Here is an 18,811-nt window from a genome sequence, read left to right as displayed (position 1 = left end):
TCGCGGTCTCGGCCTCGGCTACAAATCCCTGCTGGTGAACCCCGGTAGACCTAGATCTGTTGTCGACGTCTTCCGATGACCACATCCCGAAGAAATTGCTATGAGTAACTAACAAAGGTTGGTAATGTAATCAATATTAAATCCACCATATTTTAAGTCCGTGTCAGCATGCTGGTTTGATATACTCAACTAGCATGTGTGAAGTGTCTGATGATAGTAAAAACAGTGAACTAGTCATTGATGTCCTCTGTTTATATTACTACTTACAAAATTAGTGGTTGTATTGTATAAGTATTTTCGGTATAGTGAACTAGTGATTGATGTATTTTACTTGACTAGTAATATCTTGTCTAGTTATGCTTCTCCTATAGTGTATCTCTTATATCGGTGTCACTTGATCTCTCCTTATGTATATAGAACATGGAAAACATAATATACTTTTATGCTAGGCCAAATAGCAAACAAGAAGCAGAAAATCCGAGGTCTGAATTATGTAGGTAATTTGTTGCTATTACACATGCAGATGCTTTTTTCACTTATTGTATGTATTTGAGTATGAATCAGATGTCTTAGCGACAAATACAAGATAGATTATATATCTTGTTTGAATTGTCCACCACCAATCCGAGTTACAAACTGAGTTGTTGTTTGCATTACTCTTCTACTGTGATCATGTACAAGTTGTTGGGATACTGTCTATTATCTAAAATATTCCCCATATGAAAACACTCTGGTGCAAAATAGGTTGTATTCCCTTGCTGTTCTGTAGTCCCCGTATGTCCATAAAATTGAATAATCATGTAGTTCTTCCTATCAAGGATTACGAGTCGAGGAGTCGAGCCGAGTCGTTGGGGTACCTACTCATAGACTAGTCGTGACTAGTCTAGACTAGTGCTCGACTAGTCGATATGTACCACAGCAGTAGCTAGTACAAAATACTATCGTATATAGTAACTAGATAGGAGATTTAGTAACTAAATCGACATTAGTTCAACACAAGTTACATAACATAATAATGCTAGAACCTAGAAGTTCATGGCATAGGCCTCAAATTATCTTGTCTAGATGATGAAACAATGTCTTTGAGCTTCAGCTTCATCCTCCACGTCTAAATATTGCTCCATAACTCTAAACTTCCTTGTATGAAGTTGTGGATTTCATTCTTAATTTCCACCAACGCCTAGTCGAATACCACGACTAGTCTAGACTAGTCCATAACTAGTCGCTTGACCGCTCGAATCTTCAAACTAGTCGTGCCGAACAAGCGAGTCGACAGTCAAGTTATGATTCATAGACTAGTCGCACGACTAGCCTAGACTAGTCGTTACTCATAATCCATGGTACCTATCATCTTTAAAAACGGATATGTGTTATCATGCTTTAGACAATCATGTTTTCAGATTTCCACTACTTTGTTGTCATGTGTTTCACCTTGTGTCCTATGGAAATCTAAGGAATCACCATTTTCTCTTCTGAAATTATGCTCGAGCTATGTGCATTTTTTCACACTTATTTATCATAGGTATGTTTGGATGAGCGAAATGTTTCTTTCAAAAGTTTTGTTGTTTGCTCTGATGAGTTTATTTTATAGTCTTCTCTAATTATAGTAGTATTGTTCCGCGTTTCCTCCTGTGTATGTGTTGTGCAACAGTGAATTGGTTTCCTTTGCACATTTGTAGTAGTGCTCTGCAAAGACCATGCTGAATTGTTTTGAATGTGGAACTGGCCTTGTAAAAGCGATAAGCTGGATTACTAGATGTGGCTTTGAGTAGGAGAAAAATGTCCAGCGAGTAGTGCTACGAATATATTGGATAGCTGCTTTGGTGTATTCTAGTTGAGAATTTTCCATTGATATCAGCAGCAGGTAGTTTTGACAGACACACAGTGGATTTGTTGTTGTGTGTATACCACTTACAACTAGAATTTTCCGTTGAAAGAAACCTTTATTCTTGCTGATATATTTTTTGCAGAATCACTTGCTGGTGCTTATGGTGCTGGTAATATACATAACACCTCCTTGTCATTGATAATCAGGATTAACTATGGATAAAGCATGAATGTTTGCGTGTCATTTTAGGAAATTTTATCTGAATTATAGTGGAAGAATGTAGTGCATGTTTGGGTGTCATTCTGCTGCTTCAGCTACAATTTGTATATTGGGCTAATAAGTTATCTCACTTCTCTTTTGGAATATGTAAATCAAGTTTGAATACAACATGCTTGTATTGCTCAGTATTTTTTTTACATGTAGCAGTACTTAATGCAATGGCAAGTTTTATTTTGTATTGCTGATTTGACTTTACTATGGACATGATTTATCTTGTGATTTGGATTTATCTTTGTTTCTTTAGTTTGGTTCAAGGGCTTACTTTCAATTTGGTTTTCCTATGAGGTGGAGTATTGACTCATCAGCTATTTTAAATATATATATGTGTGTAAATTTGATGTGCTTATATGAGTGTGACGTTGGTGAACTTGCAGGTGTAGCCGAATGCACAAAAATTGTGGAGCGCTGCAGGAAGTACGAAAAGTTATGGTAGATGGAAGAAAAGAAATTTGAGTGTGACCGGCTTCATCGTACTAAAATTCCAACTCCTGGTAGGAGCTTTGTAAGCTTACAATTTTCATGGTTAGATTTGAATTGATGTCATGCGCTTTCGGCAGTCCTATCATAAGAAGACCAAGAAGGAGAAATTGTCATTCCGCTCATTTAGAGATGCATCTTCCAGGGGCTTCTCAGAGGCACGCCAGGTCGAATAACTGGCTTCGCTCGAGGAATAGGTGGTGGTATGCCTGGAGCTGGAGGTGCTCCTGGTACTATTGGTATGCATGTCATCGTGAATGTAAGCACTTGGACACTGCATATCTTTGTTTGTGCAACTAATTGAATCTTTTCTTTGTTGTACAAGACCTTGACCTCATGACAACATTTGGTGACTCTGAGGTCATGTCGGCTCTTCAAGACGGTATGGGTTCCCTCAAGTAGTTCCCTTGTTATTGTTAATAATGTGATGTCCTGGATGTTGGGTGCCCTCTTTATAGTTCGAACTATCCCTGGTCATGAGCCCCGCTCCACCTGGAGCTGTTGTTGGCGTCTTGTGACGACCATGTCCTCAAGCAATTGCTATGAGTAATTGAAAAAGGTTGGTAATGGAATCCTTAAATTCACTATATTTTAACTTCATGTCAGTATGGCAGTTTGATAAACTCAACTAGTATGGGTGAAGTGTCTGATGATGGTAAATAAAGTGAACTAGTGATTGATGTCCTCTGTTTATATTGCTACTTGCAGAATCAATGGTTGTGTTCAAGTAATTTGTATATCGTGCTGATAAGTTTATCTCATTTATTTTTGAATATGTAAATCAAGTTTGAATGCAACATGCTAAATGTGTTGATAGTATAGCAGTCCTTCCTAAATGTGTTGTTTGTTTTAGAGAACATAAGAAGTTGTTAATATGATGTGCTTGGCTGGTTATTGATTGCCCTTTTGTAGTTATAACTTTTGACATGTGGCATAGTTATCTCAGTACTTGATGCATTGCCAAGTTCCATTTTTATGGCTGATTTGGCTTTATTTGTGGGCATGATTTAGCACGTCATTTGGCTTTATCTTGGTTGCTTTATTCTGGTTTTCTTACATTCAATTCGGTTTTATGTTGATTCAGTAGTTATGAAGATCGAATATTGATTCAGTAGCTATGTTAAATCTCTATGTATGTAAATTGCATGGTTTATATGATAGTGATGTTGGTGATCTTGTAGGTGTAGCCGAATCCACAAAAGATTGTGGAGCTCCACAGGAAGTACAAAAGGTTATGGTAGACGGAAGAAGAGAAATTTGAGCATGACCGCTTCGTCGGCATGTCGAGCCAAAGGTTATTTTCGTGTCAAAATTCCCACTCCTGTTAGGAGCATTCTAGGTGTACCGTTTTTCATGGCCAGATCTGAATTCATGTCATGTGCTTTCAACAACCTAATTATAAGAATGCCAAGAAGAAGCAATTGTCGAGCCGCTCATCTAGAGACGCATCTTCCAGGGGCTTCTCATGAGGCACGCTGGGTGGAATGGCTAGCTTCGTTGGAGGAATGGGTGGTGGTATGCCTCGGGGAATGGGTGGTGGTATGCCTCGGGGAATGGGTGGTGGTATGCCTGGAGGGGCTCCCGATCCCGATGTTAGCATTTGGTGACCGTGTGGTCACATCAGCTCTTCAAGTGGCTACAGTTTCCCTGAAATAGTTCCTCCGCTTCCTTTATGCAATTCCCTTGTTATTTTAACTAATATACTATGTGCTGGCTGTTGGGTCCCACCTTTATGCAACTTGGATGATATGTTTGCTACTTGTGCCTTGTTGCTTTTTTATGCAGCAGAAGCATACTGCATATCCTTTGGGTGCTTGAACAGACGTCGAGTTGTTCGAGGAAAGGAAACCTAAAATTGATATCATGTAGGTGTGGATGGGATATTTCCACTAAATACTTGGACAAATGGGCAGCAATCCCAGTTGAGTTTAGTTTCTTACTTTACCAAGTATTAGGCTTCCACTGTTAGGAGAAACTATGGAGTCGATGTGATCTATTAGAACTATCTGTTTGTACCTTGGAAGAGAAGAATTTATGAAAAGCATCAGGCTTCGCTCTTAGGTAGAAGCCTAGAACTAGTGTTACCATCCTGCTGTTTCATTACATGTCCAGTTGCCATCTTTGCTTAAGCATGGGCTCCTTTTGAATGTACCATATGATTGTTTAGTTGCATATGGTTTTCCTTTTAGATATGGGCATTTTCATGTAGATGGTTGCTCTGACATGTACCTCCGATGTGGCTATAAAATTATATGTACATGTTATAGCTTTTGCTTGTCGTTCTTGGCTAGGTTTCCACTTTCCTGCTATTTCAGTCTGCCATCTTTTCTTATGCATGTCCAGTTGCCTTATGTTCAGGTGTTACTTTCTCTGGTCCGTTGTCATGCAGGTGACGAAGGAGGTGTCCTTGTTAAACCGGTGGCTTGTGGAGGCGATGGAGCAGCAGGTTGGCGTGTCGCTTGTGAAGGTGCGAAGTGGTGCTGTACGTTGGAACCGCCTGGCCGACATGCTTTCTTCTATGATATTTCTTGTAGTTGGTTAGGTCAAATGCTGGGCTCGAGCATCTTTTAGTTTTGCCGTTGGATGTTTGTTTCCTAGAGACATGAGCTAGCTTATTGATGTCGTGGACCTGGTGCGTTGGCTCCACTTTAGGTTTATAAGCTACATGTAGATATGTTTATTCTGTGCTTTGGCAAGACAGACTTGTCATGGCCCATGAGTTGTATTGATACAAAATTTTAATTGAAATACAAGTTCTTGACGGTGTTTCAAGTTAATTTGTGTTGGATGCCTGGTGTTTCTTACTTAAGGTGGCAGACATGGTCCTTGATGCACTCCAGGTGTTTCCCCATGAACAAAATTGTGTACGGTACATGCATCGGCCATCAATTATACTTCCTCTCTGTTCCCTAATATAAGACTTTTTGGAATAGTAATTTAAAACTTTTTATAATAGGCAACAGGGGAGGAGTAGAAAAAATATGGCATATCATAGGAAACAAAAAATAGAAAGATAAGGCATCTCCCTTTGGTTGCCGTGTATCACAGGAAACAAAGCATGCATGTTAGATCCATCGATGCGCCCAGAACAACGAGGTAAAATAATAAAAGAGTTATGTGTCACAAATGACGGCCTTCCAATTAATGCTGTTGTTAGTTTGAGAGGCGATTAATTGTCCGCTTCCGTGATTTGTTTTGCTTCTCCTGAAACTGAGGGTCAGAGAAACCGAAAATAGCGGCAAATAAACCAGCCAATATAAGGCATCTCCTTTTCTCCGGGGTGTATGCCTTGGGACAGAGGAAACAAAGCATGTGAGATCCATCGTAGGCTCCTGATTTCATGCGTCTTTAACAACCACCCAGGTAAAATAAAATAGAAAGAATATTGTATCCCAAATCATAGCCTCCCAATTAAGGCAGTTCCTAGTTTAGAGGAGGGTTAATTGTCCGGTCCCGTCTGTATTTATTTCTCTCATGATGAAATTGAGTGTCACCGGCGGCAAGACAATCATTACTAGGAGGGGATGAAAAATAAGTGGTGCCAAATACCAAAAATTCGAACAAAAACGAACCCGTGGCTTCTAGTTTATGAATAGGGAGAGGGGTGGAACCATCGCGTGCGGCTGGCGCGTGCGACCGACTTAGTCACGGGTTATGGAGAGGAGAGGAGAGGCATGGCTATATGGAGATGCCCACGTGCAGAGGAGAGGAATTAGTAAATCTGACTAGCCTATGTTTTTTTAACTTTCGAATTGGCAGGAGGAGGGGGTGGGGGGGGTTAGGGGTTGCGGCTGGCCAACGGTGCCCTCCTATTTAGGGGTTATGTGCTGACACCCCATACGGTCAGGCGCGGGACACCGTATGGCGGTCACGAGTGGAGATGCTCTTATCAAAGTCACAACTCTAGATCTGAATTTTATGGTGTTTGTGTGTTGAACCCTTTTTGGTATGTTGTCGTGCATATGATGGACGGATGGGCCGGTCATCTTCGACCAATGGCATCTGCTTGTGACGGTGCAGCAATATAGAGAGCAGCAGGCTGCCGTGGCGCGCCCTCTAGTGGAGATGGACATCGGCGGAGATGGAGCTGTCTAGGAGGTAGTGAGGGAGGCATGGTCCGAATGGCTGACAGAACAGAAGATGCTTTATTTGTTAACTTCTTCAAGTAATGTTGTAGTTGGTGAGGTACTAGTAAGATGAAGGTTCAATGCTGCGGTCATCTTCAACTGATCTTCATTATTTATCTCGAGTGTTGGTAGAGCTATATATGTACGAGGTTTAACTTTGAAATAGATGTAGTCCTCTCGTTTGGGGAAAATGAAAAGCAATGCCTCACTCATGTGTTGACATTGATGTTTCAAAGGAGAAATGCTATATTTATACGAGGAATCACCCGAGAATTTGTGACTATTAGATGCCATTTTTTGGAATGCAAATACATGTGTCTTTTTGTCCGGTTCACAACTTTTGTTGTACCCAAGTCCAAAGCCACGATATGGTGGCTGGCCATGCCGCAGTAGGCAACCAAGCCGCCGCTGATACTTGTTGTGCCGATCTCGCCGGATTCGTCTCGCCTGTCTCCGGCCACGGCCTCCACCCAGGAATGCCGCTGCAACTGGTTCCATGGAATCTGAGATAATAACTACACAACAGAAAATTCATAATTAGTGGGATTCTTTTGACCAATTCTCAAACCATCGTAACCATGCATGTCAAGGAGATGCAAATATGTTTTATATTATAGATTTTCGATTTTTTCCTAAATATTTACTTAAAAGGTACAAAGTTTGACTTTGACTATTGTGAAAGGAGGGAGTACCCGTTCTTCAAAGAATTTATAGAAATATGTCTGCTTTAACACCCACGAAATACTAGCAGGTGTACTAATTTTACAGTGATGTTATCTCTATGTATGCGAATTGAAGTGATAAACATGTACATTTCCCTCAAATAGAGAAGAATAATTTGGTACATGAACTGCGACTTTAGAGTCGCGGAAAGTCCCTGGTTTTTAATTAGGTACTTCCTTCCGTTTGCTCCCTCGGTTGCTATGTAAACGGCGTAAAAATTCAGCCGCTAGGATTAAGGAGATCCAGGCACGTAAGTTTATTTCCAAACCCACCCGTACCTAATTGGTTATCCTTCCTGGTATTTCACCAATTTAACTCCCCTCAGAGCACACAGCCGGACTCCTAGTTTTTCTCCCGGTAACTACTCCACGATTTAGTAGGGGTAAATAGTTCTTAACTCTCCTCATTACTCCATTACAGACCAATAGATAGATACTGCTGCCTCCGAATACCAAATTATTCTCATTAAATAGGCAACAAATCCTCCGAATTAAAATCTGGCCTGGTAAGCGAAGATTGGCCAGGTAGTAGTATATATATAGCCTTTAATTAGTCCAATTAGCTCTCTCTCCAAAAATTCCGTAACGACCTTGTTTAAGGTGGCAATTAATTAGGTCATGCGAAGAGATGGAGTAGGCCCACGAATTTGCATGACCGCACAATTTTTAATCTCCAATTTATCCTCTTTGTTCGCCATGATCAACTACTTGGTAGCTCACTCGCTACACCGCCACTCTGAAAACTTGGTCAACGTGTTGGAGCGCCTCGCTCTGCGCGTGATCCAGGAAATCATGAGCCACCAGTACTCGCCGTCAGGACCAGCTCTCGGGACGCATCAAGGAGAGTTGCCACTCCAGTCCCGTCCACCGCTGCCATATGCGTTGGCAGCACCAGCGGAAGTGCCGGCTACACCGGCATTCGTCGTCTACAAGATTGGTGGTGACCCTAGTGACTACCAGTTCTTGGCTGAGGCGCCTAAGGAGATCCCTCAAGGATACGCGTGCACGTATGTGCCAGATTGTGGCAACTGGGCACCCTCAAACCAGGCCACAACATCAGGGACTCCGGCGAAGACAGGAGGAACGTCAGCGACAGAGCTTGAGAAGCAGACGTGGCTGACTAAGTATGCCACCCCGACGAAACTCCAGAGCCCAGCTCCTGCAGTTGGCTCAGAGCTGGAAAAGCAAACATGGCTGGCTAAGTATGCCACCCCGGCGAATCTTCAGAGTGCAACTCCTACAGCCAGACAATGATCAGATCAGTACCATACTGAGAGACCAGTTCGGCATGGTGCCGAAAAGAAGGGCAATCGGCTATTCCAAGCCGTACCCCGACGAGTACGAGATGATCCCGCTGCCACCTAAATATCGGCTCCCTGACTTCTCCAAATTCAGTGGATCAGATGGCTCCAGCTCCATCGAGCACGTCAGCCGATATTTGGCGCAACTAGGACCGGCTTCAGTGTCGGATCAGCTACGCGTGAGGCTCTTTTCACAGTCCCTCACGGGATCGGCTTTTGGATGGTACACCTCTTTGCCAGCAAACTCCATCCAGTCTTGGAAGAAATTGGAAGAACAAGTCCATACGCAAGACCAATCAGAAGCTTCCGAGTCTAGCATTGCCGATCTAGCACAACTACGCCAGAAGCGCGGAGAAACGGTGACAGAGTACATCCATCGCTTCAGAATCTTAGGAACCGATGTTATTCGGTTCGTATAACTGAAAAGGAAGCAGTCGAGTTGGCAGTAGCTGGCCTTGCAACACAGCTCAAGGACATGGCCTCCCAAGCAGATTATCCCTCGCTGGCGCACATGGTTCAGAAACTATCAGCATACGAACAGCGCCACCCGGACCTGTACCAAGACAAGTTCAAGCGTGCAGTAGTCCTGGTCGATGCAGAGGAAGACGAAGCTCCTGCGGGAGACCAAGAAGTAGCAGTGGCTGAGTGGACTCGGGGAGGAGCCCCCGTGTCCTGCAAATGGGTAAAGCCACCAGGGCCGCCCAGGGGATTTGATTTTGACGTGACCAAGACTGAACAAATCTTCGACCTCCTGCTCAAGGAGAAACAGTTGACGATTCCTGAAGGTCTCAAGTTCCCCACGGCGCAAGAGCTAAACGGAAAGCCGTACTGCAAATTCCACAACTCGCTCTCCCATGCCACCAACGACTGCAGGGTGTGGCATCAGCACATCCAAGCGGCGATAGAGAAGGGGCGTTTAATTTTCAACCAGTACGCCATGAAGGTCGACACCCAACCCTTCCCCGCCGTTAACATGGTGGAAGTCACCTACCCTGAGGATTGCCACCAGTCCCTCGTTCAGTATCAACATGGTAGGACCTGGAAACCACTCTGGCAAAGATGGAGATGAGGGCAGCTGCTCTCATAGCAAAGACACAAAGGAGGCCGCTCCACGCGATCGGCTCCATCATGATGGCAAGCGCTACGTCACAAAGGGAGAGGTGAAGAACATAAGATATCAACGACCTCTTTCTGATCACCTCCTCAACAAATATGTGAGTCAGTATGACCAACGCCGACGGTCCAACTATGATGATGAAGGAGATCGTCTGGTTAGAGAAGCCAGAAGACATCGTCGGCAGGATCGCGATGAGGAGGAGTGCGAGCGCCGTGCCACGGACAGGTCAAGGGAGCAAGATGACGACGCCAGACACTGGGACTGCCCTTTCTTCAGACACTGCTGGGATTCAGGAATGGGCCGATTGCCCACAATCGGCAATTGCCCAGAATGCAACAAGAAGAAGAAGGAGGCAGCCAACGTGTCTGTGTTCGAGCGATTAGGGCCTCTCCCGCCACAGAGCAAACGTGCTGAGTCACCTCGTTGGGCAAATCTTGAGGATTCCGAAGACGAGGGACTAGAAGAAGAAGAAGACAGGTACCACCGTCCAAGGTGGTGCCCTGACGGACTCAGCCGTTCACAAAAACGCAGGGTTCAGCGGTTGCGGCCTGGAGGAAGCCGAAAGGTTATACCTGCATACGTTAAGGAAGGCACGGCCTGATCTGGCTGCAAAGGTTCAGCGAGCCCTGGATGAAGAGGGTCGTCCACGGAGAATGGAGTGGCGTCCCAAGCAAAAGAAAGCCGATGATGAAACATCGGCTGGCACAAACATGGTGCTCGTCTTGCCGACAGAGCTTAGCGCTCCACGAGTCTACGATGCACTCAAGGTGGACGACAGCAGGCGCATCAAGTCAGAGGTTGGGTTGGTTTTATCCAGCCTGACCGAGTAGTAAGATTAAACCAATGAGCAAACCGTGCGAGGCTGATCCTTGTGATCGGCCCCAAAAATTTTTATGGAGGAACATTACAAAACCTTCATCGAACAAGCAATGTGGAGGCCGATTCCAGCAATCGGCCAAAATTATCCTCTGCACATATTCGCTTTGTGTTCAAAGAACGATCCACTGGGCGGCGGTCACGTCGGCAGATGAAAGTCAGCATGAATCTTTGCGAAGCCGACGTGCAAGAGGAGTGCCCTGACTAACCATGAAGCCGATATCTGCAATCATTTGGCAAATATCGGCTCGGGGGGCATATAGTCAGATGAACATGTGCAGATAAACATGTGCAAACTTGCGTGCAGTGGAACATTGGGGGCCGATTAAGGAAAAATCGGCCAAATAAAAAAAAAATTCGCACGAAGCGAAGCCGATGCGCAGCCATCGACTAGTACAGTCACACAAGACCAAGACCGGCTGGTTATATGCTCAAAGTTCACATCGACATCAACGGTCGCGCAGGGAAGGAGTCGACCTGCCTGCAAGGCGCGAAAAGTTGATCAAGAAGCTCGGGGCAGCTCACCCCCGAAGGTTCTCTGCTTTTGGGGAGCCGATTTTGTTGAAATCGGCTAACTCTCGCATAGGCGGCACATTCGGCTGATCCATTACCGGTCTTGCCTCGATCGAGACTCGGGGCAGCTGGCTTGGTGGCTGCTTTGTTTTGGAGAGCCGATTGAAGTCGCATCAATCGGCCCCGCATTATGATCTCCTCTCGGATCGGGGTTAGAGGCCGTCGGCTTTTTGCAAGTTGGACCGTCCTGTCGCTGCAAAAGGAAGAAAGGAACTAGATTCTCAAAATAGCCGATGAGTAGTCATCGGCTAAGGGATTGCGAAAAATTGTGGTCGTATACCAAATCGCAGCCTGAAATTGAGAAGTTCTTGGCCTACGAGCTAACTGACATGGGGTCCGGCTTCATGGGCGTCCAAAAGAAGAGAAATCCGATACGCTACTATCGGTCTTGGCATGACAGGCGGGAGGAATGAAATTGGAATAATTGAAGGCTGAATCAAAAGACCGATTTCATTAATTCAGAGGAGCGGCTTTACAAGAAAGAGCCGATGGCTCTCAAAAGAGGGATCTAGTGCCTAGTACATCGCTACTACTAGTCCTATTCTACTAGTCGTCGCTGTCCTCGTCATCACCGCCGTCGATGTCGTCGGCGCTGCTCCCTGGAGCTCCTCGTCGCTGCTGCCCCAGCCCGTGGCCGAAGCCTCTTCCTCCTCGTCATCATCATCATCCTCGCTGTCCGCCCAGGAGCGGAAGCGCTTGGTTGGCGGGTACCCGGCGGAAGAGGAAGGTTCATCTTCCTCCTCTTCTTCTCCTTCTTCCTCGTCATCTTCGTCCTCGCTGTCCGCCCACATACGCGAGCGCTTCTTCGGCGGGAGCTTGGTGGAGGGGGAGGTCTTGGCCTTCGCTACTTCTCCTTTTTTCTTCTCATTATCGGAGGAGAGGGGGTTCACCTCGGAATGAGGCTTGTCCTCGTTCTTCTTCTTCGGCGAAAATTGGGGGAAGAGGTTTGAGAAGGAGGAGGAAGAGGAAGACATGGCTGAGGGAGAAGAGGGTTTTTTGGGTGCCGATGGCTGGAACAAAGGAAGGGGATGAAGAAAGCTAATCGGTCGGCACAGTTAAATAATGAGGAGCCTGGTGGAAATTTAATGTCATTACAGTTTCCAAGGAGATGAAGCCAGAGCTATCGAATTTTGCAGAGAAGCTGAGGAGACAGGGCGTAATGATAACGGATACTGCAACAGCTCTGCTCTGCCACGACATGACCCGACGAAGGAAGGCATAATGATTTTGGAAAAATTATTTCCAAAACCAGGGGGGCATGTGTTATCACCAGATTTTGGACAAATCCAGAGGTGGGCCGTAAGAGAGATGGGCTTGGGAGACTACACGTGGAAGATCTCTGAAGCGGCCTTGCACGGAGAATTTGGGCTAGTTTGCCCGTGTATCTGTAATTTATTAGATCGTATCTTAAGTTAGAAGTTAGAGTTTTACTCGTGCACCTGTTAGGTGCACGTCCGAATTAGAAAGTCCCCTGGACTATAAATATGTATCTAGGGTTTATGAAATAAACAACAACTCACGTTCAACCCAAAACAAACCAATCTCGGCGCATCGCCAACTCCTTCGTCTCGAGGGTTTCTATCGTAAGCGACATGTCGCCTAGATCGCATCTTGCGATCTAGGCAAAGACAAGCCCCACGTTGTTCATGCGTTGCTCGCATCAAGCGTCTTTGATGGCTAGCAACTTAGTTATCATAGATGTGTTAGGGTTAGCATAGTTCTTCGTATAACATGCTTACGTAGTGCAACCCTTGCATGTCTAGCCGCCCTCACACCTATCTCAGGTGTGGGGGCGGCACCCCGCTTGATCTTTATTTAGTAGATCTGATCCGTTACGATTGCTCCTTGTTCTGCAAGGATTAGTTTAATATCTGCAATAGTTAGGCCTTACAAACGGGTGGAGGATCCAGCACACGTAGGGTGGCGTTCGCAAGTCCTAAACAGGATGTTCCGAGGATCAACTTCATGTTGGTTTTTAGGCCTTGTTTAGGATCGGCTTACGATCACCGTGCGTGGCCGCGAGGCCCAACCTAGAGTAGGATGATCCGATTATGCGGTGAAAACCCTAAATCGTCAGAGATCTCATTAGCTTTATCTTGATCACAGACCACCATATGTTCGTGCACCCCGTACGAACCATGGGTGGATCGGCTCTTTGAGCCGATTCACAGATAACTCGAGAGCCGATCGAGGCTCGGATTTAATGTTTACGTGTATGCCCTGCAGAAACTAAGCGAGGCATCCCCATCACCTTCCCGACCAGGTATAGGTCAGGTGGCACGCCCTGCACTTCGCATCGCCGCGTGTGACCGTAAGAGCATTGCGGGCCGTCGCTGGAGGGGTCTCACCACCGCAGCCTCTAGGCTCTTCCGGCTCTACGGTGTTGACAGCCGCTGCCCGCACGGTGGTTTTGGCAGTCAACAGAGAGTACATAAATTATTTAGATTCATAACTTGAAAATATACACCCTTTGCCTCGCAACGGTGTCTCAGATTTTGTCTAAATTTAAATGTATTAAGACATTATTTAATGTTTAGATACATCTAAATTTAGATAAATCTAAAATATCTTTTTTGTACAGAGGGAGTCGAAAATACACATCAGAATCTAGGTTTCACGGAACCCAGTGTACTGTGCCGGGCTAAAATCCAAATATTTTTTGTGTGTAGAGGATGGTTTACTCCAACCATTTTTCTTTTGCGTGTAGAGGATCGTTCTATGCCAAGTGACTGAGCTACTCTTCAGTTGTGCGACTCCAAGCTCCCACCGCGTACGAGCAGGCCGCCGGCGCCTCTGCTCCTCCACGCCTCGCCTAGCCTCTGCTCCAGCACGCCGCCGGCGATCCTCCTCCACCCTGCCGATTTCCGAATCCACCTCCGCCACTCCTCCTACAGACCTCCACGCGCCGCCACTTTCCCGATTCCGCCACTACACCACAACGCCGATGTCGCGCCTCTGCCCTCGGTCGCATCTCCTCCTCCACTTCCACCTCGTCGCCATCACGTTCCTGGTCACCTCACGCTGCCTTTGCGGCGGCCACGGACCGTGCCCGCGCCGGAACGCTCAGCCAGGAGGATGCACACAGCCTGTTTGACGAATTGCTGCGCCAAGCCACCCCGGTCCCCGAGCGCTCCCTCAACGACTTCCTTGCTGCACTCGCCCGTGCTCCGTCCTACGACGACCGCAGAAGCGGCCCCGCTCTTGCCGTCGCTCTCTTCAACCGCGTGTGCCGAGAAGATGCCGGCCTGCAGGTGGCGCCGCCCACAGTCTGCACCTTTGCCATCCTCATGGACTGCTGCTGCCGCGCACGTCGACCGGACCTTGGGCTTGCCTTCTTCGGCTGCCTCCTCAAAAAAGGTCTGAAAACAAACCAGATCATCGCCAACACCTTCCTCAAGTGCTTCTGCGATGCAAAACGGACAGATGAGGCTGTGGACGTACTGCTTCATAGGATGTCTGAGCTGGGTTGCGTCCCCAATGTTATCTCATACAACATAGTTCTCAAGAGGTTATGTGAAGATAGAAGGAGCCAGCAAGCACTTGACCTGCTCCTTACGCTGGCAAGAGAAGGAGGTGGCTGTTCCCCGACGTGGTGTCATACAGCACGGTCATCCATGGCTTCTTTAGGGAGGGTGAGATAGGCAAAGCATGCAATCTCTTCCATGAAATGGTGCAGCAAGGAGTTGTGCCCAGTGTGGCAACATACAACTCGGTTATTGATGCATTGTGCAAGGCCAAAGCAATGGACAAGGCAGAGCTAATCCTTCGGCAGATGGCCGATAATGGTGTTCGGCCGAATAATGTGACATACAATTGCATAATCCATGGATATTCCACATCAAGGCGGTGGAAAGAGGCAGCTAAAATGTTCAAAGAAATGACAAGCCTGGGTCTTGTACCAAATTTTATTACTTGCAACTCGTTCATGGTCTCCCTTTGCAAGCATGGAAGAAGCAAAGAAGCTGCAGAAATTTTTAATTCCATGGCTGACAAGGGACACAAACCTGATATCATCTCGTACACTATTTTGCTTCATGGATATGCCAGTGAAGGGAGCTTCGCTGATATGATCAATCTCTTTAACTCAATGAAAGACAACGATATTGTACCCAACTGCCATGTTTTCAGCATATTAATTGGTGCATATGCTAGGTGTGGAATGATGGATGAAGCGATGCTCATTTTTGCAGAAATGCAGGAACAAGGAGTGACTCCGAATGTAGTCACCTATTCAACTGTAATAGCAGCACTTTGTAGAATGGGTAGGCTGGCCGATGCTGTTGACAAATTCAATGAGATGATTGCTGTGGGAATACAACCTAACAATGCTGTTTATCAGTCCCTAATTCAGGGTTGTTGTATACATGGTGATCTGGTTAAAGCTAAAGAGTTGGTTTCTCAAATGATGAACAAAGGTATCCCCCGCCCTAACATCGTGTTCTTCAATTCAGTAATAAACGGTCTATGCAAAGAAGGAAGGGTTGTGGATGCACAAGATATATTTGACTTAGTTATACACATTGGTGAGACGCCGGATGTCATTACTTTTAATTCACTGATTGACGGGTATGGCTTAGTCGGCAAGATGGATACAGCACTTGGAATACTTGATGCCATGGTATCAGCAGGTGTTCAGCCTGATGTTATTACATATAGTACACTTGTGAATGGATATTTTAGAAATGGAAGGGTCGATGATGCTTTGGCTCTATTCGCAGAAATGCTGCATAAGGGAGTTAAACCTACAACTGTCACATATGGCATCATATTGGATGGGTTATTTCGTGCTGGGAGAACTGATGATGCAAAGAAAAGGTTCCGTGAGATGACCCAAAGTGGAATAACTGTCAACATTTCCATATACAATATAATTCTTGGAGGGTTTTGCAGAAATAATTGTGCCGGGCGAAGCAATCACGTTGTTCCATAAATTAGGTGAAATGAATGTGAAGTTTGATATCAAAACACTCAATATCATGATCGATGCAATGTACAAGCTTCAGAGAAGAGAAGAAGCTAAAAATTATTTGCTGCAATATCAAACAGTGGGTTGGTACCTAATGCTTTTACTTATAGCATAGTGATAAAAAATCTTCTAAAAGAAGGATCACTGGAAGAAGCTGACAATATATTTTCATCAATGGAGAAGATTGGTTGTGCTCCGAGCTCCTGTCTTATAAATGATATCATTAGAATGTTGTTGGAAAATGGCAAGATTGCCAAGGCCGGAGATTATTTGTCTAAAGTTGATGGGAAGAGCATCTCACTTGAAGCTTCAACTACTTCATTGATGCTGTCTCTCTTTTCAACGAATGGGAAATATCGGGAGGATATGAAATTGCTCCCTGCAAAGTACCAAATCTTTGATGGACTTGGTTGAGTAGTTGATTGATCGCATATGAGACCACCTCATGACAAATCACATGGATTTTTTTTTCCTCACATAAAGCCCTCCTGCCAGCATAAGAAATCCAAATTGTCTGCTTGGACCAACACAAATACACCAAGTTTGCATAGGAGACGGGGTCAAAGCATTTGCATGATGAGAATGTCTTGCTCTTGTACACATGCAGTGTGCATTACTCTTCATTTTTTATATCTGGTACCTGAATTCCACGTCGGTGCTGCTATGCCTCGGTAAGGGTTCCAAAAATCGAAGTTTTGACCTTGACCTTCACCATTCGATCTTCCCACGAAAGTTGTCTGAGATTCGTCAAAATTTGGATGTATCTTGATACACCCAAATTTGTCAAATCTGAGACAAGTTTGATGAGATAGAGGTAGTAAGCAACAACTGTGTTTCAAGTGTAAACTTTCATGTAAATTGATATTTAAAATTTTTTTCTGGCATCATTTGTGATCATGGCCTAGTTTATTAAACCCATTGACATTGATATACATATTAGATATCCATCCGTCGAGACAGCTATGAATAGCATCATGTGAATACTGAAAAAAAGTTATCCGACAGGCTTGTACTTTCGTCACTGTTCTTGCCGTTATAAACTGGTAGAATTGTTTAACTTGACCATGCTTCTTCTTAATAGTTGTGCTCTGTTTGCCATGTCAAGCTTCTCAAAAGAAGCCTGGTGACCGGGTGTATACGTGAGCACGCATCCAAGCTTTTGGCCTAAACTTCTGTTCCAATGACTTGGAAGCATCCGGACTCCAGAGTTCCCAGAAGATTGTCAAATTTTAGCGGTGAGTTTAATTATTTCCTGGAAACCCCCAAACTTATTTTGCAGAACACGTAATAGGTGACTGTACTTTGAGCATATTTCTTGTGCTGATGATGCATAAATATTTCAGAGCTGTCCCTGCACTTACGGATGGAGAAGAGCTTACTGCAAGTGGAACTCACAGTTCTAAAGGAAATCCCCAAATAAAGTTCCCTTTTACTTTCCAAGATCCAGTGAGCGGAGATTCGAACCCGACTCACCTATCTAAACTAAACTGAAGATTTACTGTTGAACGATGCAAATTCAATGAAGACTATCCAGTTGAAATCAACATAGTCGACAAATGAGTGTGTTCCCCAGAAGAAATATCCTTTTTGAACCAGCAGTTGTATCTTCTCACTTGTACTGACAGCAAAGACTTGTTGGATGCCAAAGCAAAAATACTGCCAAAGCAAAAATACAGAATCAGTCAAGTAAGAGCACAGGCTCCATGGAGTGGGTGTCGGGATTTCTGCAAAGTTGCCAACACTTCCAGACCAGTGTTGGTTTGTGAGCAGGATCTGACCATCCATCCATCCATCCATCCATCCATCGAGGAGTCACTCCTGAGTCCTGCCTTTCATGTCTTGTTCAGAAGTTGATGATGCAAAACCTACCTGAACCCAAATGCTCGGGGAGCCAAACATTTTGTGAAGGAAAATAAAATGTGATGGTGGGATTGCCATACCCATGAAGCTTTTGTGGCACGTGTTTTCTGTACAAGCAGGAACATGATGAACTTCTGATGTTTTTAAAGCTGCAGAACGATCGTGCTGCTGCCATTGCCGATCTGAGCGATGTGCAATTGCGGTTTCATCCTATATATGAGGCCATCCGATTTGATACTAGAGGAGGAGCAACAAGACAGCAGCTCGCAACCGGAAATATGTTATGATCGCAGGAATCAGCCACCAGGTAGGTATGATCATTCGTTCTTCAATTCAATCCGACCGCAAGCAGTTAGTTTCCTGCATCGATTGATGGATCACCTAGACAGAAGATGTACTGCCGTGAAGCAAGACATTGCGAATCCCATCGATCCCCATGATGCACCTGGACCTGGAGTCCTGGACGCACGGTCGCTGCAGTTTTCTTTTTCTTCAAACGAAAGAAAACAAGCCACAAGTCACACGTAGTGCGTGCATGCGTCCAAGACCACTCACAAAATGGATTAATGCCCTACAGAACGGGCGGGTGCTACCATCAATTAATCTTTTTCTTTTCTTTTCCCTGGTTCCGGATCGATCGAGGGAATAAGTGTCGTGATCGGAATCATACAGGGCTCCAAATCAA

At 45.2% G+C, this 18,811-nt stretch overlaps 1 long non-coding RNA gene and 1 pseudogene across 7 annotated transcripts; both read left to right on the top strand.

Moving 5' to 3' along the window:
• Positions 1 to 8: 8 nt before the first annotated feature.
• On the top strand, positions 9 to 5,361 carry LOC139836093 (uncharacterized). 7 transcript variants are annotated; one of them, XR_011752084.1, is made up of 5 exons: positions 9 to 2,598; positions 2,665 to 2,823; positions 2,910 to 3,143; positions 3,766 to 3,878; positions 4,974 to 5,361. It is a non-coding gene; the product is annotated as an uncharacterized lncRNA (long non-coding RNA). The 7 variants fall into 7 exon arrangements; XR_011752079.1 differs by lacking the exon at positions 4,974 to 5,361 and having other exon boundaries at positions 9 to 117; positions 2,482 to 2,598; positions 3,766 to 4,463; XR_011752083.1 differs by lacking the exon at positions 4,974 to 5,361 and adding an exon at positions 4,041 to 4,463.
• A 6,268-nt stretch (positions 5,362 to 11,629) lies between these two features.
• LOC127328884 (uncharacterized) lies at positions 11,630 to 18,811 on the top strand (annotated as a pseudogene).

This window comes from Lolium perenne, chromosome 1 (assembly GCF_019359855.2).
Source record: "Lolium perenne isolate Kyuss_39 chromosome 1, Kyuss_2.0, whole genome shotgun sequence".
Taxonomy (NCBI): Eukaryota; Viridiplantae; Streptophyta; class Magnoliopsida; order Poales; family Poaceae; genus Lolium; species Lolium perenne.
This window is presented reverse-complemented; position numbering and strand designations above follow the sequence as displayed.